This window comes from Amblyomma maculatum, chromosome 1, assembly GCF_055883805.1.
Source record: "Amblyomma maculatum isolate TAMU_Amacu chromosome 1, ASM5588380v1, whole genome shotgun sequence".
In the NCBI taxonomy this organism is placed as follows: Eukaryota; Metazoa; Arthropoda; class Arachnida; order Ixodida; family Ixodidae; genus Amblyomma; species Amblyomma maculatum.
This window is the reverse complement of record NC_139344.1, coordinates 422,775,324-422,796,479: the sequence shown is the minus strand read 5'-3', so window position 1 is coordinate 422,796,479 and position 21,156 is coordinate 422,775,324. Positions and strand designations below refer to the sequence as shown.

The 21,156-nt window shown below is 49.4% G+C and overlaps 2 long non-coding RNA genes across 2 annotated transcripts in view; one reads left to right on the top strand and one right to left on the bottom strand.

The window, feature by feature from the left end:
• Positions 1–16,401, top strand: part of LOC146209250 (uncharacterized) — a 32,611-nt gene extending 16,210 nt beyond the window's left edge. The window contains exon 3 of the long non-coding RNA XR_014703422.1: positions 16,185–16,401. This is a non-coding gene — a long non-coding RNA (uncharacterized LOC146209250). The remainder of the gene's footprint in view (positions 1–16,184) is intronic.
• The window catches only part of LOC146209249 (uncharacterized), a 61,676-nt gene that overhangs the window by 38,800 nt on the left and 1,720 nt on the right, over positions 1–21,156 (bottom strand). The window contains exon 2 of the long non-coding RNA XR_014706113.1: positions 19,569–19,689. This is a non-coding gene — a long non-coding RNA (uncharacterized LOC146209249). The remainder of the gene's footprint in view (positions 1–19,568; positions 19,690–21,156) is intronic.

Genomic DNA, 21,156 nt, shown 5'->3' with positions numbered 1-21,156 from the left:
TGAAAGTGCGGCAAGGTCGGCGCTGTCAGCTTCGTCGTCGGGACTGCTCATCTGGTGCGGCATTTTCGGTGGCAGTGCGGCAGTGCGGCAATGTCAACGTTAACAGCGGCGTCAGAAGCACGAGTTGTTGTCGGCAATTGTGGCGGTAGTGAGGGTTCTGACACGCTTCAACTGGTTGAAACCTCCCCTCACGAGGTTACGGCTGTTAGCTTCCCCAGCGAGGGCTAGGAGAGCGCCGTCCGCTAACGCCAGCAATGCTACGACGCATCGGCGAAGAATAAGGCTTTGGCGATGGGGAAGAGCGGCGGTGGAAGCCTGGTGATTCGGCTTCCCTGCTGACCGGAGGGTGGTCCTCGATTTGGGCAGAGTCAGCGTTGAAGTGGTTGCAAGCAGAAGCAGGCGGAAAGGCCTGGCCCTCCTCGCGGTAGCGGCAGTACCGATGCACATGGACAGGTTGTCCGCAGAAGAAAGAGCTAGAGTGGTCGGCTGTCATAACTGCGCCACCTGGCAGTTCGGCGTGGTTGCGAGCGCCTGGAAGGCGTCCATTATATATATATATATATATATATATATATATATATATATATATATATATATATATATATATATATATATATATTATACCGAGCTTTATTATAAGGGGAGCTAGTTTGCTACGACTACGTCAAGCTAAGGCGCTGGCAGGTAGGCTCTGGATCGAACAGCTGGTACTCGCGTCTCGTGCCGGCGCGCTGGCGCCAGGGCATCTTCTTTATATTCATCCCCCCCCCCCCCCCCCCCAGGAGAAGAGGTAGCCATACTGGCGACCTAAGGGGACAACATTATATCTGGGTTGTAGTAGGCTTTTAGCCGAGAACTATGGCACACCCACGTCGTTGAAGGTCTGGCAAAGGCATAACTGGCTCAACAATGTAATTGACGGGTGAGGTGCGCTCAATGACGTGGTAGGGTCTTTGATATTTCGGCAGTAGCTTGGAGGAGAGGCCAGGTTATGTACAAGGCACACAGCCAAACACAGACTTGCGGAAGAAAGCTGTCAGCAGTGTGAGTCAAAACGATTTTTCTGTCGGCCCTGGTCTGGTCGGAAGACATGAGTAAACGGCTGAGCTTCCTGCACTCCTCAGCGTATCTAGCGGTTCAGGTACGTCGGTGGCTTCAGAAGAATCGGGCCGGTAAGGAAGTATGTTATCAAGTGGTAAAGATGGCTCATGTCCATATAATAGAAAAAATGGCGAGAATCCCATAGTGTTCTGCATAGCGGTGTATGCATACGTGACGAAAAGTAGCGTGTTCCAGTTGGAATGGTCGGCAGCTACGTAGATCGACAACATGTCGCCTAGGATTCGGTTGAATCTTTCAGTCAGACCATTAGTCTGGGAGTGATGGGCCGTAGTAGTACGATGGGTGATGTTGCATTGCTGCAGGAAAGATGAAACCACTTCTATAAACGCGACCGCGCTCACTCAGCAGTTCCCATGTTCCTCAGTGACGAAGGATGAAGTGGTGTAAGATGAGGGCAGCAACATAGCGTGCCGTAGCTGCAGGTAGAGCGACAGTTTTGGCGTAGCGGGTGAGATGATCTACTACTACAATGACCCAGCGGTTTCCGGTGGGCCGTAGAGGTCAATGCCTACTCGGTCGAAAGGTCTTGATGGGCAAGTAAGAGGCTGCATGGGGCCGGTGGAGTGCGATGGCCGACCTTGCGGCGTTGACAATCAAGGCATGAGTGAACGAACTTGCAGACGTAGGTGTATGTACATTCCGCGCCACTATAAACGCAAGCGAAGCCGAATATAAGTCTTGAATGCTCCAGCGTGAGCGGCTTGTGGGTCAGTGTGAAATGAAGTTCAGATTTCGGAACGCAAGTGTCGAGGAATTTGCGGCAGGAAGGAAGATAATTTCGGCGGTATAACAGGCCATCGCGAATTGTAAAATGAGCAGCTTGGCGTCGAATTGCACGAGGCATCGAAATGGGCGATGGGGCCGAAAGGAAAGCGAGAAGGCAGGCGATGCATGGATCTCTGGATTGCTCGACTGCCATGTTGGTCAAATGCAAGCAACTGAAGTCCAATGGGGGAATCGGAAACACCTTCGGTGGGTAGCGGAGAGCGAGAGTGTGCGCCTGCGTCGTTATGCTTCCTTCCAGATCGATACACAACACGAATATCTTTTTTTTTCTTTACTATATATATATATTGTAACAGCACGGAAGAAGATGAAGTTTAGAAGACAGGTGAAGGAGAAAGACGTTGAAAAAGGACTCTCGTGCCGGACGCGCTGCCGTTGACCAACTGAGCTCCCTACCCTATCGTCTTGTAGTTCAGCGCTCCGACGTCTTACCCCTTCGTAACAAATTGGTGGTCAGGTGCTGGGTACGACTACCCTCAAGACGCATCCTCAATCGCTGGAGCTTCGTCGGAGCCGTCGCCTCGCTGGTCTCCCACCCTTTTCAACAAGAATGCAGCAGACTACCGAGCAGCCCCGAACATCAACACGGGACCCTCTACCCCCATCTCGCGATGAGCCGCCGACCACCACGAATGCGACGCTACCGTTTCGCCAGCGTCGTTCCTTTGCCGGCCAAGCAGGGGAAGATATTGATGACTGGCTCACTCATTATGAACGCGTGAGCCGCTATAACCGCTGGGATTCAGTGGCTAAACTAGCCAATGTAGTCTTTTTTTTACGCAAACCGCCTTGATGTGGTATGAGAACCACGAGGACTCCCTGACAACTTGGGAAAGCTTTGTCGAAGCCATCAAGGAATGTTTCGGTGACCTAGCTGCAAAGAAGAAACAGGCAGAGCAGACACTTGCTCAGAGGGCCCAGGCAGCCGGAGAAACCTGCACCACCTACATAGAGGCCATACTCAAGTTGTGCAAGACCGTCGACAGCAGGATGACTGAAGATGATAAGGTAGGCCATCTGCTCAAGGGCATTGCGGAAGATGTCTACCACTTCCTAATTGCCAAGGAAAACTTGAGTTCGGTCTCTGACGTTATCCGGCACTGCCGAACATTCGAGGCCCTAAAGACTCGCCGCATTACACCGAAATTTGGACGGCTCGCAAATGTGACTACAGTGGCTAGCATTGAAGAGTCGCCATCTCAAAGCCTCCTGTGCGCCATCCGTGAAATTGTTCGAGATGAGATGTCATGACGTGAGCAGTTTGTCCGGCCCAATGGCTTCGGAGGGGACGTATATGCTCGTCCAACTTGGGGGGGTGCGTGCCCGCCGATGTCCGCGAATGTCACCGACTTTGTCTGCCGCGAAGACCTATACACTCCGCGACCAAGGCATGAAGAGAATTTCCAACAATTCTCTTGCCATCAGCGTACAGATCCTCGCTCTTACTCCAGTCGTACATCGCGCCGACCATCCGGATATTCGTCGCGGCCTACCATGCAGGAACCAGCTGACACGCCACTTTTTCAGCGACCTCTTCCGGTGTGCTACCGGTGTGGTGCCGCGGGTCACATTTCCCGCTACTGTAATCGGCGCACATCGTTTCGGAATCCCCCGACGGCACCGAACCGACGCATCGTCCAGCCCTACATCGACAACTATCGGCCAGAACATCCTTCCCGGAGGGGCCGTTTTCAAAACGAAGGGCACCGCAGCCATTCGCCAGCGTCTGACCGTAGTGTGACACCACCTCCGTCATTTCGTGTGCGCCGCTCCCCGTCTCCACGGCGCCGATCTCCACCACCAACGCAGGAAAACTAGCCAGCGCGGCCAATGGAGGTGAGGTCGCTGGACAATGTGCGCTGCTACCTATTATTCCTCCGTCTGTGTTCATGTTAAAGAACAAGGTCAATGTGATTGTTGATGGTTTGCCAACGATGGCGTTGGTAGACACTGGTGCTACAGTTTCAGTAATGAGTTTAAATTTTAAGAACCTTTTGAAGAACAAAGTTATGTTTGTTTGGGACAAAACTTCAAATTTTTATGGAGTAAGTGGAGAGTTATTGTATCCGGTTGGGGTATGCAGCGTTAAAGTTTCCTTGGGGGGCACAGTGTTTCCGGCGGAGTTTGCAGTACTGCCCCGATCTACACATGACGTAATCTTGGGAATTGACTTCCTGCGTATGTGCGGCGCTACAGTTGACTGTCGAACGGGAGAGCTAAGTGTTAGTGGTTCTCTTCCTCGTGAACTTTTGGAAGAGACATCAAATTATGAAGACGTTTTGTGTGTGTGTGTGATGAAGTCGTCATACCGCCACATTCAGCAGTGTGTGTCCAGGTGTCCTGCTCCCGTGCTATTAACGACTCTTTTGAGGCTACTGTGGCGCCTCTTAATTTACAGTGCGTAAAGAAAAATGCGTTAGTGCCGCATTGTTTGGTTCGCGTGAAAGAGGGCCGTACCGGACTGTGGACTATAAATTGCTCATCGGAACCAGTTGTTTTTCCAGCGGGTTCCAAACTAGCTTCATGTAGCGCAACTCTCCCGAATTGTGTAGCTGTCGTTACTCCTTCCCTAGACAACCCCGCTACTAACTCACCTGCTGACGAAAAGCTTCTTCCGATGATCAGCGCATCGTTGAACACCTCACAACGACAGATATTGAAGAACCTTTTGTCCCAGCACCTATCCGTCTTTGATTTCACGCAGTCCAACGGCTCGCAACGTTTTCCGCTGTCGCGCGCACGCCACAGGATTGACACGGGATCTGCCCATCCGATCCGTCAAAAGCCGTACCGCGTGTCACCATCAGAGCGTAAGATCATCACCGAGCAAGTCCAAGACATGTTGAACAGGGGCGTAATACAGGAATCCTCCAGTCCTTGGGCTGCTCCCGTGATATTGGTGAAGAAAAAAGACGGAACATGGAGGTTCTGCATTGACTATCGTCGCCTCAACTCCATCACTAAAAAGGATGTGTATCCTCTACCACGCATCGACGATGCCATAGATTGCCTTTTTTCCGCGTCTTATTTCTCATCAGTTGATTTGCGATCGGGTTATTGGCAGATTCCGATGGATCCTGCTGACAAGGAAAAAACTGCATGTGTTACCCCGGACGGCCTATTTGAATTTAACGTGATGCCCTTCGGCCTATGTAATGCGCCGGCCACATTTGAAAGATTTATGGACACAATACTTCGTGGCCTCAAGTGGGAAATCTGCATGTGCTATTTAGACGATGTTGTTATTTTTGGCCGGACTTTTACTGAACATAACACGCGACTCGCTGTTGTGTTAGATTGCCTACAGAAGGCTGGCCTTGTCCTGAATTCTAAAAAGTGCCGTTTTGGTGAACGTCAAGCGCTGGTACTCGGGCATCTCGTCGACCGCGATGGAGTTCGGCCAGATCCACAGAAGACTGCAGCAGTTGCAGCATTCCAACGACCACAGACTCAAAAGGAGCTCCGCAGTTTTCTGGGCCTGTGTTCCTACTTTCGACGATTCATTCCAAGGTTTGCCGACGTCGCCTACCCTCTGACATCCCTTCTACAAAAGGACGTCCCTTTCGACTGGACCTCAGATTGCGACGCGTCTTTCCGCCAACTAAAGTTTCTGCTAACGTCACATCCCATACTACGGCGCTTCAACCCCTCCGCTCCGACTGAAGTCCACACTGATGCAAGTGGGATTGGTGTTGGCGCTGTGCTTGTGCAACGTTCGACAACAGGCGAGCATGTAATTGCGTATGCAAGCCGTTCCCTCAGCAAACCTGAGCGTAACTACACTGTTACGGAGCAGGAGTGTCTCGCTGTAGTTTTCGCTGTTCAGCGGTTTCGGTGCTACCTATATGGACGCCATTTCACGGTTGTGACGGACCATCATGCCCTGTGTTGGCTTGTCAACCTTCGTGATCCATCTGGTCGTCTGGCACGCTGGGCCCTTCGTCTGCAAGAGTACGACTTCACTGTTTCGTACAAGAGTGGCCGCAAACACGCCGATGCAGACTGCCTTTCACGCCTTCCTCTTCCTACGACCGAATGTGACTCTGGTGATTTCGATCATTACATCGCCTCCGTCGTGCCCGAGTTTCCCGACGCCTCGGCTCTGCGGACTGCGCAAGAGACCGACATAAGCCTCGAGCCCCTGCTTGCGGAGGCGCGGGATTCCACTGCTTCCAGCCCATTTTGTCTCCGTGATGGCCTTTTGTACAAAAAGGCTTACTCAAGCACCGGTACGAATTTTCTGCTTGTGGTTCCCGAGAGCTACCGCTCGTGCATCTTACGCGCCATGCACGACGACCCCACTTCCGGTCACCTGGGCTCTGCAAGAACGCTCCATCGTGCCCGCGACTGGTTTTATTGGCCAAAGATGCGCCAGACAACTGAGCGATATGTGGCGAGCTGCACTGAGTGCCAACGACACAAACGCCCTACGTCCACGCCACAGGGCCTGCTGCATCCTGTGACTCCACCACGTGGCGCATTTGAGAAAATCGGAATCGACCTTATGGGTCCCTTCCTGAAGTCATCCGACGGAAATCGTTGGATCGTGGTTTGTGCCGACTACCTCACCCGCTACTGCGAAACGGCAGCTCTTCCTTCGGCCACCGCTCACCACGTGTCCCTGTTCTTGCTCCGTTCTGTGATCCTCCGCCATGGACCTCCGCGAGTGATCATCAGTGACCGAGGTCGCCAGTTTATGGCAGATGTTGTGGAAGAGCTTCTTCGTTTGTGTGCGTCGCATTTTAGGCATTCCACACCATATCACCCTCAAACCAACGGCTTGACAGAGCGCACAAATCGCACACTCACAAACATGCTATCTATGTACATCGCATCTGACCACAAGAATTGGGATACTATACTGCCATTTATAACGTTTGCATTCAACACCGCAACCCATGAGACTACTGGCTATAGCCCGTTCTTCCTGCTATATGCCCGTCCTCCTCGGTATTGTCTAGATACCATTCTTCCTTACTCCGTCCATGATGAACCGTGCATTGCGGAAACTCTTTGTCGAGCCGAAGAAGCTCGCCGTCTCGCCCGTTTGCGAATTCTCGCTTCTCAAGAGCGTTCAAAAGCTCGATACGACAGCCGGCATAACCATGTGTCTTACGCCCCTGGAGATTTAGTGTGGCTTTGGCGACCTCTCCGAAAGCGTGGTTTAGCGCAGAAAATGTTGGCGCATTACGCTGGCCCTTACGTTGTGCTTGAACGCGTCAGTGAAGTGAACTACCAAATAGCACGTATGACAGCAAGTGGTCGTCGTTCAGTCAGAACTGAAGTTGCCCATGTCGCCCGGATGAAGCCGTGTCACTCTCGTGGAAACGAATAACTACCTCGCCCGGGGGGCTTCGTCTGCAAAGGGGGAAAATGTAACAGCACGGAAGAAGATGAAGTTTAGAAGACAGGTGAAGGAGAAAGACGTTGAAAAAGGACTCTCGTGCCGGACGCGCTGCCGTTGACCAACTGAGCTCCCTACCCTATCGTCTTGTAGTTCAGCGCTCCGACGTCTTACCCCTTCGTAACAATATATATATATATATATATATATATATATATATATATATATATATATATATAGTACCGCGCATTGAAGATTCCTCATTCTGGTTTTGTTATCTTGAATGCAGGCTCCGCGAAGAACTTAATGCAGCTTAAGGTAACAAGTTATTACGAAATACTAATAATCTATGATAGACGAGCATTTTTTGGACGCGCGGAGAGTGACGTACGGGGTGATTTAAGGTGTTTACAAATTCGTATTTTAAAAACATCGAGGAACACGTTTGCTCGGATGGTTGTATAGGGCAGTCAATATGTACGTGACCCTTATAATTAAATACCTCATATTAACGTATAACGTTTATTTTCTATATTAGAGGGTGACGCTACCTTACGAAATCGTGAATGCGCATAATGTCCTTCTTACGGTACAATCCATCAGCGCAGACCACACTGGTGTCTCCATCAGGTTTAAAAAAAAAATTATTGAGGTTAAATAGGCGCCCGGTGTAAAGGCAAAGTACTGTTAATTTGAATACCGTTTTGAGTAACACAACAAAATGGTGTCTTAAAAACCACCTGGTTATTAACCCCACTAAAACAAAGTTTTTAATCCTCAAAAGTAGCCAGAAAATCCTTCCTTACACTCCTACGTTAACCCTCTGTTCTTACACTATTCCAGCTTCCGATAACACTGGCTTTCTGGCTTTATTCTTCATTCTGCACTTAAATTCTCAGCCCACATCACTCATCTGAAAAAAATATCTATGTTTGGCATCCGAGCTCTCATTAAAGCATGCCCATATTTTACTTGTTACGTTCTCTTATCTCTGTATTATGCTTTCATTCACAGTCGCCTCACTTACGGGATTGTCGTTTGGGGAAATACTTACAACTGCCATTTATCGTCTGCACAGAATATACAAAATCAGGCCATCCGCATTATCACCAGCACCACTTTTTCCACTAGCGCTCGTCCCTTATTATATTGTTACGGGGATGTACTTAATGTGACGGCACTGCGATGGGCTGAACTCGACGCTAAGACTTCGGTAGCCGTGCAGAATCCACTCTCTCAGCTTCGTTCTCTTTTTCAACGCTTCGTCGTGCCCGCGTTCCTCGATCGTCGTCTTTGTCAGTGAGCACATCACTATGGTCCCGCGTTTCCCGGTAACACTACCCCCCTCGGCAAAAGGCACCGTCCCGGTGCGTATTAGGCGTGCGGTGTGGAGGGGGAGTAATATGGCTTGAGGCGGGCGACATGTACAATTTCGGAAGTGGGTGTAGCAGTCGGTGACGTTGGGTGGAGCGGTGCAATCTCATAGGTCACGTCGGTCACTGGGCGTAGTACACGGTAAGGACCCGTGTAGTGGGGCAGAAATTTCTGACACAACCCCACACGACGGCACGAAAGCCAGAGCAACACCAGAGATCCGGGAGGATAGTGCACATCGCGGTGGTGAGCGTCGTAGCGGCGTTTTTGAGCTTTTTGAGAGATGGTGAGATCGTGACGAGCAATCTGGCGAGCAGCGTCGGCTCGGGCGATGGTATCGCGGGCATAGGTTGTGACGGGGCCAGCGGCGGGAAGCAAAGTGTCGAAGGGCAGTAAGGGGTCTCGTCCAAAGAGAAGATAGAATGGAGAGTACCCAGCAGTGTCATGACGCGAAGAGTTATATGCAAAGGTGACAAATAACTGTCGGATACGTACATTGCGAGCATGTCGGTGAGTGTGCGGTTAATACGTTCCGTAAGGCCGTTCGTCTGAGGGTGGTACGCAGTGGTGAACTTGTGCCGAACGGAGCAAGAACGAAGTATTTCCTCAACAAATCGGGAAATGAAACAGCTGCCACGGTCGGTAAGTAGTTGACGGGGAGCACCATGCTGTAGTATGACGTCGTACAAAAGGAAGTCAGCAACGTCTGTGGCGCAGCTGGTTGGAATGGCGCGAGTGATCACGTACCGCGTGGCATAATCGGTGGCCACAGCGATCCATTTGTTTCCTGACAAGGACTCGGGGAAGGGCCCTAGGAGGTCAAGGCCAACACGAGAAAATGGCTCAGTCGGGATAGCAATCGGCTGCAGGTATCCAGGTGGCAGCACAGGGGGTTTCTTCCGGCGTTGACAGAGGTCGCAAGCGGCTACATAACGTTGGACAGAGCGGTAGAGTCCAGGCCAGAAGAAACGCCGGCGCACGCGGTCGTATGTGCGTGAGAGGCGAAGATGACCAGCTGTAGGGGCGTCTTGCATTTGTTTTAGAACGGCAGAGCGTAGGTGTTGGGGAACGACGAGCGAGTGCTCAGCGCCATCAGGTCGCATGTTGTGGCGGTATAGCGTATTCCCATGAAGGAAGAACAGGGCGAGGGAAGAGTCACGGCTGTGTGTGCGGAGGCGGTCGATAAGAGAACTGAGGGTTGGGTCCAAGCGCTGTTCGTCGGCTATGTGAGAAAAGTCCGATATAGAGAACACACAGGGGTCCGACTCGTGGCCAGTAGAGGAAGGGGGATCGACGGGATAACGGGACAGACAGTCTGCATCCTGGTGGAGCCGACCTGATTTGTATACAACGGAAAAGGTATACTCCTGCAAGCGCAGTGCCCAGCGGCCGAGGCGGCCAGCAGGATCCTTGAGGGAAGAGAGCCAACATAGGGCGTGGTGATCGGTAATTACAGTGAATGGTCGGCCAAACAAGTAGGGTCTGAATTTTCCAACGGCGCAGACGAGAGCCAGGCACTCCCGTTCCGTAATCGAATAGTTCTGTTCCGCTGATGACAGGAGACGACTGGCGTAGGCAATCACGCAGTGTTGGCCGCGTTGTCGCTGTGCAAGAATGGCACCAATCCCGTGGCCACTGGCGTCGGTGCGAAGTTCCGTCGGGGCAGACGGGTTGAAATGGGCCAACACAGGAGGATTGGTGAGAACAGCGATGAGGGTGGAGAATGCGTTAGCCTGCTCTGGTCCCCATGAGAAAGGAACGCCTTTCTTCAGGAGATTGGTGAGAGGACGAGCAACAGCGGCAAAGTTTGGGACGAACCGGCGGAAATAAGAGCATAGTCCTATAAAGCTGCGGACATCACGGGGTGAACGGGGAGATGGAAAAGCACTCACAGCACGAACTTTGTCAGGATCGGGTTGCACGCCGGTGGAATTCACCAAATGGCCAAGCACTTTAAGTTCGCGGCGACCAAAACTGCACTTCTTTGAGTTCAGTTGAAGTCCGGCACGGCGGAAAAGTGCGAAGATTGAAGAAAGGCGACGAAGATGGCTTTCGAACGAGGGCGAGAAGACAATCACGTCATCCAAGTAACATAGACAAGTCGTCCATTTGAAGCCGCGGAGTAAGGAGTCCATCATTCGTTCAAACGTAGCAGGGGCGTTGCAAAGTCCAAAAGGCATAACCTTAAATTGGTAAAGACCATCGGGTGTGACAAAAGCTGTCTTCTCGCGGTCTTGTTCATCAACAGAAATCTGCCAGTAACCGCTACGAAGGTCAATAGAGGAAAAGTAGCGGGCTCCATGTAAACAGTCCAAGACATCGTCTATTCGCGGCAGCGGGTAAACATCTTTCCTTGTAATCTTGTTCAGATGTCGATAGTCGACGCAAAAGCGCCAACTGTTGTCTTTTTTTCTAACGAGCACGACAGGAGAAGCCCAGGGGCTGTTCGAAGGTTCGATGATATCGTTGGCCAACACCTTGTCGACCTCCTGCTGGATGACTTGGCGCTCAGAAATGGACGCGCGATAATGCCTCCGATGTACAGGTTTTGCATCGCCAGTGTCAATGCGGTGAGTCACAACTGATGTTTGGCCCAGAGAACCGGCAGCAAAGTCAAAAATGTCGGAGAAGCATAACACAAGGTTGTGCAGGTCCTGAGCGTGTTCGGGGCTGAGGTCAGAGGCAATCATTGCGGAAATAGGGTCGGTAATTGTGGTGGGGAGTACGGGTGTTGGAAGGACGCTTGAATGTGGGCCAGGAGTGAGTGCACAAATGGTGCAGTCTGTGAGAGGAGACAAGGTAGCAAGGGATATTCCTTCGGGGAGAACTTGGGGTGACAAACTGAAGTTCAGGATAGGAAGGTAGGTGTTGTTCTGTGTAACGCGTACAATGAGATGAGGAAGAACGACGTTGCGGTCAAGAAAGACCTCGGTGATAGGGCAAGCAACATAGTCACCGTCAGGCACAGGCGGGAAAGGTGACAGAGGTAGGTAAACAGCAGAGTCAGGGGGCAGGCGAGCGAACTCGGTGGAGCGAAGGCGGGGTGTAGATGGAGGATGTTCTGAGCAGACAGGTAGGTCCAAACGAAGAAGGCCGCTGCAACAGTCGATAAGGGCAGAGTGGGCCGTTAAAAAGTCAAGGCCGAGGATCACATTGTGAGGGCACTGGTTGAGGACGGTGAACAAAACAGGGATGTGATGACCGCCAAGGGTGATTCGGGCAGTGCACAGCCCAGTGACGGCAGCAGTACTGCCATCGGCAGCACGAACGGTGTGCGAAGCGGCGGGGGTCTGTACTTTCTTGAGGCGGCGGCAAAATTATGAGCTCATGATCGAGACTTGGACACCAGTGTCAATGAGGGCAGAGACGGGAACATCATCCACGAGCAGGGAGAGGAGGTTACAGGGCGAAGAAATGGGCAGAGGATTTCCAGGTCGGGGTACCAATGCAGCGTCACCTCCGGGAGCTGCATCGGCTAGTTTCCCGTGAAGCGGCCGGCAGAGGACGGCGAGGAACTGCGGCTAAGAAGAGGTGAACGGGAACGGCGGGCTGGCGGCGAAGGAGAGCGACTGGACACAGGAGGAGGCGGAGTGGCATCGGTGCGGGGCGGCTCATAACGAGGCGTGAAACGGCGGTGACCGTAATCGGAGTAGCGGTCAACGTAAGGAAAACGTCGAGGTGGTGATGTCCAGCGGCTGCGGCAGTGGCGAGAGATGTGGCCAACACGTGAGCACGTGAAACAGGTCGGCCTGTCGTCAGGGGTGCGCCACTTCCCAGGATTGCGGTATCGGTAGCGTGGCGTGTAGGTGTTGCGGGGCGCAGCGTGGGCGACCATGGGAGGGATGGGGCTCGAACTGTGGTGTTCCACGTTGTGGCTATAGGGAACGCCCAAGTTAGCAACCTCTTGACGAACGACGGCTTGAATGAGGGATATCGTCGCTAGGTTACTGTCCTAGGAGGGCGGGTTGGATGCAGCAGGAGCGAGCGCTTCCAGTTCACGACGCACGATGCGGGTCACATTTTCAGTGTTGGAAGGCTGCCTTAGGGTCGGCAGATCCTCGCACGTGGAGCTAAGGGCAGTGTTGGGGAGCCGATTGAAGCGATGGCAATGCGTTTGTGTTTGGCCTGCTCGAAATGTCGACAAACTTGCAGAACGGAGTCAACCGTAGAGCAGTCCCGACAGAGTAGAAGATTGAAGGCATCGTCGGCTATGACATTGAGGATGTGCCCCACCTTATCAGGTTCTGTCATGTCTTTGTCGACTTTTCTGCAGAGGGCCAGAACGTCTTGTATATACGTAATATAAGGCTCGGTAGATGTCTGGGCACGTGTGGCGAGGTCCCTCTTGGCGGCGAGTGGACGGCCAACCGGTTTTCCGAACAGGTCACGGAGTTTTTGTTTGCAAACATCCCAAGAGGGTATACCTTCGTGTGTTTCGAACCACATGCGTGCCGTGCCAGTAAGGTAGAAGATGACATTGGCCAGCATCAGCGTGGCGTCCCACCTGTTGTGCTGGCTAACACGCTCATAAAGCAAAAGCCAGTCCTCGACGTCGACCTCATCTGTACCGGAGGATGGGCCAGAGTCACGGGGGTGGGCTACGACGACAGTTGGAGTTGCGGAGGTTGATGGAGCCGCGTCGGTTGTCATCGTGACGGTTCCGAGGTGACGGCCACTGCGGAGATCCAGCGTCAGATTGTGTCGAACCCGCGACCTCCACCAAGATGTAGATGTAGGCTTGCCGCTTCTTAACAATATGAACATCATATCTTATCAGTCCACCAGCTCTTTCAGTATCACCTTGTAATCGCGTTCTTTAAGCTATTGAATGGCAGCTTGCATTTCCAGTTGGTTAATCCGTTACTACTTTCGAACTATAACTCTACAAAATTTGCAGCAAATAACAACAATTTACTGCTCCCGAAAGTTCGTACTAATTATGGAAAAACGACGACATCTTTTGCAGCCATTTCATTCTGGAACTCATTGCCTTTAACGCGCTGAAAACTTATATGTCCTTGCCCACATTTAAGAATAACTTAAAGGAGTATTTGTTGAATTGGTGATGTTTTATATTTTTTTATGTCTAATACTTGTGTTAGTGCCTTTATTTTTGCGTAAAAATACTAATTTGCCTAATTCCTGTGTTAGTGCCTTTGTTTTTTTTGTAAAACTACTGATTTACCATGTTTTGTATATTATAACCTTTCGCTAACTTTGCAGTTATTATTTATTTTGTTGTAGTGATCTATCGAGGGTCCCGGTGCAGTCTTATGACTATGGGACCCTCGTCTGTATTTTTATGCACTTTGTAAATATGTTCAATCTAATGAACTTTCTCTTTGACTTTCAAAAAAAAAAGCAAGGTGGCACTCGGGACCAGTTTGATTATACATAGGCGCTTGGTGTAAGTGCAAAGCAAGGTGACACTTGGGACCAGTTGGTTATACCCAGTGAAGTACTGGAAACTCCACGGTATTTAATGCCGCACAGAGGAACATTGCAAGAGAAAAAAAGCTTAGCAGGGGCCTGTTTTATCGTGGGCGCGGCCATTTTGTGTAGGTGGCCCCACCTAGCGGCTAACTTGAGAAACACCGCCATGCTGGTATGTGCGGTCGAATCCGCGAAGCAGAACACGAGTAGCGAACATCGGCATCTCGGAGCTTTTCTTTCAAATTTTTGCTTTCGGAATGTATCTTGCTGAAAGAAGAAGGCTTTTCAGCAGCAGTCAAGCCAGTCAGCCAGAAATGATTGCAATTTATGCGCCTGATTGGGTCTGCCGAGGACTACAATTTTGATAACAACTAGTGTGTAACGTTTATGTAGTAGCAGCGCACATCTGGACGCGAGGGTGGTGAAGCAAGCAATGCGGGGCTGCTTTCGATCTACTTTCTATTTTTGAATAATTTACAGAGACGGGTTACTGCAACAGTTTAAGCAGTGAAAACAAGCGAATGTAGCCGTTTCATGGTCTTCAGGAGCAACGGCAATCGCGCTACATTTGCTGCGCTCACCAGTCATCCATATCCTCTATTTAGCTACTGCTTGAGCGGCTACGGCGTAGAGTTCTCACACCTGTGCTCGTATTCATAGGGCTGCATTACCCGGTAGGATCCATATTACCCTACCCTATGCCACTGTTGTTGGATTGAAAAGCTGCGGCCATCAAGCGTCAGTATAGCATTGCTTATTTGGCGATCGGATTTCCTCATGGACTGCATGACCCAGGCACCGGTCTGTCGGTGCGTGCGCCGAGAGGCTGTGACTGTCGCTGAAGGCTGGAGGTGCTATCCTAGAATTTCTGTGACTGGCCGCTACAGCGGCCTTCGTACGATCCTGCCGTCATGTAGGCATCCTGCGAATTGAAACAAAAAATTGAGAATCGGTCCTTATAGAAAAGCGACTTTACGGAATAACGTCCCACAATGACAAAGTTGTTTTTATAAAAAATTATAGTGCCCATCAGTTGTCACAAATTTTGCATATTTCAGGTGATGGCTGTTGTTCTTATGACCCCACTCATATTTATTATCGCCAGCAAAAGCTTGCGGATGCTGATTTCCAGAAAAAATTATTATTGCACTGTTTAACTAATCAATAAGTTGACAATAAATTTATTAGGCATCGTTCTCTCCAAGCGGGACATGCGCATTCTTTCATACCTTCACAAATTTATGGCCACTGCGCGAAATAGCTTTTCTTGGCTGGACGGCATTCGTGAATTTTTGCCGGAAAGATATTCCCTTGTTGCCTGATCGCTACATATTGCGAGGGTATTTCATTTTCTACGTCCCTCCTCTACAGTGTTAGGAACTCGCACGAAAGGCTGCAAGCCGTAACACTGCAGAGGCCGCTCGTCTTCGCCCGATTGAAAGAATTGCAAATGGAATCGTGTACAACGACACTCAAGCATACTACCGCTGTTAAATTTTTTTTCTTCCGTTCTTTATCCTCTTGTTTATTCAAGGAACAAAGTGAAAAGAAGGATTTTGTTAACAGCGGCACTTGTAACTCGCTGAGCTGCGGCCGGCAGAAATGCAGCGAACAAGGAGGGAAGGAAAAAATGGATTAAAAGAAGAAAGGAGAGATGTAGAGTATATGTAAAAAACGTACCAAATATAAAAATGTGTAAAAATGTAGCGCACCGCTCGTATCAGCTGAGCAACTTGGAAGCTTTTCAGCTATGCCAGGTTCTTTGTGTGCAAATGACTGTGTAGCGCGTCCGTTTTTTGTGTAGAATGCCCTGCTGCTCCCGTTGCTATCACGGTGTCCCCAAATACCAGAAAGCAGGAGTGACGCTGCGCGCTCTGGTTCGAGGCTATTTTCATCTTCACCGTGAAAACGGTCTATTGCTTCAGCTTGTATCATACATTCCGCTGCAATTAATGCGCGCATCGGATATTTCTTATTGTTTCCTCGTGGAAATCTATAAGGTCGTAACACTTTACCGACTCCCTCACAAATCGTTCACTGTATTCACGCATCGGGATTGTCTGTGAAAATATACTATAGTTCTTTTTCCAGCCATGCGTCTAAACAGTGTGTGCTTATCTTTCAGTGTCATCCAGTGTATAGGGCAGCAGCATGCGCGCCTGGATGTCAATGCAAGACGCATGAGGAGGCACGCAGCGAGTATTTCTGCGTTCTTCCGGTGTACCCCTTTCCCATTGATCTCTTGAAACAGCGGAACCGAAAGTTGTGATGGGCTGAAGAGACATTCTAGTTTGTGTGTGAATACAGCAGGAACAATCAGTAAAGAGTGATCACAACAAAGGTTTTGGCATTTTTGTTCTACATCGATCTACACAACGCACACAAAACACCCAAGCGTCACGTAATGTATCGTGAAGCATGCGTACGCTATTAGTTGCTCAAATAGATGCCTGAAATTAACAGCAAAAATAGATTTTCATTTTCTCTACGTATCGCCTTACTTATGCACTTTCATTCGTTCAGATTGCTGTTGGCCCTTTTATTATGTACATTGTAACAAGCCAGATATTTTACCTGCATTTGCTTGATGATTACCCCTAACGAATGCATGTAATCTGGAAGCCTTTATATCAGAGGCAGCTTGAAATGTTTATCACACAACCCCCCAACCTTCCCGTTAGATCGCATTTGCACGTGGCGCTCGCGGGAGCACAGAACCTTCCACGCCTCCCGCTATGGAGGAGGGTGGCGCTGGTGAACACTATCCAGAATAGGTTACACGCAACATAAACACCTAAGAAAGTAGGAGATTAACAGTCTTGGCCGTAGCTCACTTGGTAGAGCCCTGGATGTATAATTCGACGTCTATTGGTTCCGAACATACTGGCTTTATGTGTCGTTTTCTTCCACTTCCCAATGCATTATCTTCAAGATTAGCTTATCTATTCACATTCGTAAACACAAAAAATTCCCTAACCTTTTTTTGGTACCAGACCCACCGCGGCAGTGCAGTGCTAAGGATGGTCGACTGCTGTGCCCAGGGATGCGGAATCGAATCCCGGCTGCCGCGGCCGCTTTTTAATGACGTGTACTGCGCTATGTCAGTGCAGGTTAAAGAACCCCAAGCAGCCGAAATTTACAAAACCTTCTACTATACCACGGCCCTTATAACGTAAGTCGCTTTGTCACGTTAAACGGCATGAACTATAAACCCTAACCATTTTTTTTTATGTCAATGGCCTCCCTTGTACTGATTCTTGTTTGGTGTTATGGTGGAATGTAAAGGAGACTGTCGAGAGATAAATTTTTAATTTCTTAAATTTATATAACTATGAACGGAAACCAACTAGCCCAACCGCAAGTACTTTTAGAAAAAGAAGAATGTTTGCTTGGGGATCGGCCTTAATCCATCATCCTTCCCGTAACCATGGCATTGAAATCACAGCCAGCGCGCTCACCCGCTGAAAGCGAAACCAAAAGAGGTAAATAAGGAAAATTCATGCATACATTATTTACAGCTCTTAGGCTGAAACTAAATGGTTGTCTATATACAAGAATGTCTTACGCATCATTAACCAAAACTAAAATGCAACCGAATTCTGGCGCCTATGCTCTTTTAAGCCTCATAAAACGCTAGCACACCAGGAGCTCACAAACATGGTTCATTCCTCGAACGAAGACGTTACACAGCAAACGCAGCCTGTGCTTCACTTCAGCGTACGCACCGAATTTATATAGCATAAAGAACCCAAATATATTACCAGTGTCCATTAAGGACTTGAAGCTATATTGCATTACTGTCGCTCAATCTTTGTTTTCTTTACCTAGGTATCATAGTAATCGATGTTTTTACTATAGTTTAAGTCACGTTATATGCATGGTCGTTGTTTGTTAACTACTAGTCTGGCCTGAAATTTGCTTTCATCATGGGCGCATATTTTAGATGTCTCCGTGCTAAATAACTTCCTACTCTATATATATATGTTCGTAGTGAATATGCACATGGTATTTCGCTCTGAATCTTCTGCCCCCCGAGAACCTCTGTACTCTTGCAGCTTTTCGACAGGGGCCATTAACTGTATATATAACCGAAAAGATATTAAACGGTCAGTAAATGTTCAGATGAAAAATGTTCTCATTTGACTTATTAAGGCATTCTTGAAGTTACATACATTTTACGGATTCTGACATCATTTCTATTCAGCGGCTGGAGTGTGCGCAGTTAAGCGTGTGCATGCGTGTAAGTCAGCCACTTGCTTTCCGCGTCTGCGGAACAGCAGGCAGCCAGTGCTTCTTTTATTTCAGGCAGACATGGATGCCTTGCGCCCTGTAGTCTGTTTGGGCCCACGATTACCAACTTTCGCTTTCTGTCTCCGTTAGCTGCTTTATTTTGGTGCACTTTTATTAACATCGCTCCCCGGGCCAGCTGTGCCTGTCCGCAAAATTATCCTCCTTTTCGTCTATAAGGGCCTCTTCGCTTTCAAAAGATTCACTAGCTTCGTCGCCGTCACCGCCGCAGTTCTCTCCGAGGTAGATGTGGCAAAGGCCAGTCGGCCAGTAACCTCCACGTCCTGCATGCTCCTGCACATCGTTGCCACCTATGATTCTCTATTTTTGTTTTCCTCCTATTATTCATCTAGTTCGCCTCTCCGGCAAAGAAGCTAGCGCTCGCACATAACGCACCGCCCAAGTGGCGCTTGCCGGCTTCGTAGAAAACGCCTCGTCTGCTGCATTCCAGAGCTCCCACTACCCTTTCTTGCCGCTAGGCCAACAAGAGGGATAGGGGCGGATGGGTGGAGAGTCGATTCGTGATGCATACCGAGCTACGTGTGTGTGTGTGTGGGGGGGGGGGGGGGGAGAGGGGAGGTCACCGTGGGGCGCAAACTGAATCTTGGAGATTTGCTCGTGAGATCGCCCTGATGCAAGAGTAATTATTCCGCGGGTTGCGTCATGCTTTCGATTTTTTCGCTCGCAGCGCAAGGGGAGACAAGGACAAAACCGGGCGCGCAGCCATGAGTTCCAGATGACTGCATGCGTATCTTGTAGACGTTAATGCATGGGTGCTTCTTTATCTTACCGCAATGTGTAATTACAAGTAGCTTGAAGCTCGCCATGTAACACTTCCAAGCCTTTATGTGTAAACGAGACACCGCGCACTGCAAGGCAAGATGTAGCGGAATGCTACAGTTTGTATTCGGCGACGTAGAGGCCATGGCGGTTGGACCTTATTTTTTCTACGAAGCCGTTTTTGCCTTAGGGCTGAGCCTGCTACGCGTGTTGACAGCGACTGTGAGAACGCCATCGACACATAACCACTGAAGGTCTCATAATAATAAAAAAGCTTCGGAATAAATTATTGCCACGATATCAGCGGAATTCTGGGAATACTTTCCTTGGTTTTGAAGCGTCCACTGCTGATTTCTTCAAAATGGGCACCTTTGTCGCGCGCGTACGCGAATTACCTTTTGGCGCTGTTTTGCCCCGGCGTGCCCTCCACAAAAGTACGTACTTTTCCAGCCGAAGCGACTCCTCCGATGAGAGCGGTGGCAATGAACCCGTACCTCCTCTCCGCTGCTTCCTGCCAGTCTGGCGGCAGTCTGGCTCTATGAAGTCACGTTGTTGTTTCAGCCCTGCAATTACGGCCAAGGTCAGTCGTCTGTACAAGATTAATTACCACCGCTGCAATTTCGTCGGCTGCGTAGTGCGAACATTGCGTAGTACTTGCGTGGCAACGGATATATGCAGGGCGTCTTACACAGTGTTTATAAGTGCGCCGGAGCTAGAGCTTAACCATGCCTTTGGGGACCCGCTAGAACGACTATAGCCAGTTTAGGAGTTAAGGGCTATTACACCTGTGGACATTAGAAAAGTTGCAGAGCACCCTAGAGAACTATTACTTCACAATAGATTAACCTGCCACCTCTTAAGGGTTAAAATTTTTCAGTCGAAAATGGAGACCGCAGCGCACAGCGACATCAGAATTCCAAAGAAGCAATCTTTGATCGGGTAAGAAATTTACGATACCCACGAGCATCAATTTCAAGACAGCTTTTCGGCATAACAAATACGCTTGTCGCGAACTTGATGCACGTGGTACAGCACTGTTCGGCGAAACTATTGAACGCAAGGAGAAGTCATGAGTGAAAAAAGGATACATCTGCCGCATTATTTTTTAATGCAACAGCATTCCGTCCGTGAGGGTATGACGCGGTAGCTTAGGCTACCAGCGGAGATATATAAAGGTAACCAAGCCTTATGAAAGTGCCTGTGTGGCCTAGATGTAGTGCCTGACTCACACACCCCTGCGGCACTTTTCTGCAGCACTCAGACCTGAAATCTAGATGGCGACAGAAGTAGCGACTGTTACTTTTTACGTATATGTGTAACTGGCTTATGACTTATGTGTGATTGTGTGTGACGGAGACAGAAGTGGTGACTATCTAATCCTGGTAGCATTTACTATAGGAGCACACTTTCAGAAATTTGTGCACCTATAATTTTTAAAGTTACAACATTCCATATACGTTTTAGCGGTTACGCTGTACCTTTAACTCTACTGTTGGCCACGAATTAGATGCAGGTTACTGCGTGACCTTCATCTTTGACCTTCATTTTGAGAAAATTAGAGGTTTAGCGGTAATCCTCATTCTTACCGTCAGCTGTGAATATTTTACATGTTATGTTGCGACCTACAGTTTGTCTTACTAGACAAACTGTAGGTCGCAACGTAACATGCAAAATATTCACAGACGACGGTAAGATTTAAAAGTTACATGTTACAGGTTACAGGTTACATGTTAACTATCATTTTTTTTTCTTTCAGTTTATGCATTTGTGCACACAGACGTATTTACAATGAGTCTCGTGCGAACGCTGAGCTTTGCCTAGCTGCACGCAGTCACCTCTTGCTAGGTGACCTGTTATGGTTTTTCAAAGTGGCTACCCAGCTATTCCTTGGTTTATTTAGCGCTGAAATTGCATGATGTACACTTGTGGACCCACAGCAGCTCTGATACATTTAATAGAGTAACTGTGGAATTAGACATGCCCCGTCAGCGCAAACTGCGAAAATGAACAGTTCATCACTAAAAAGATTA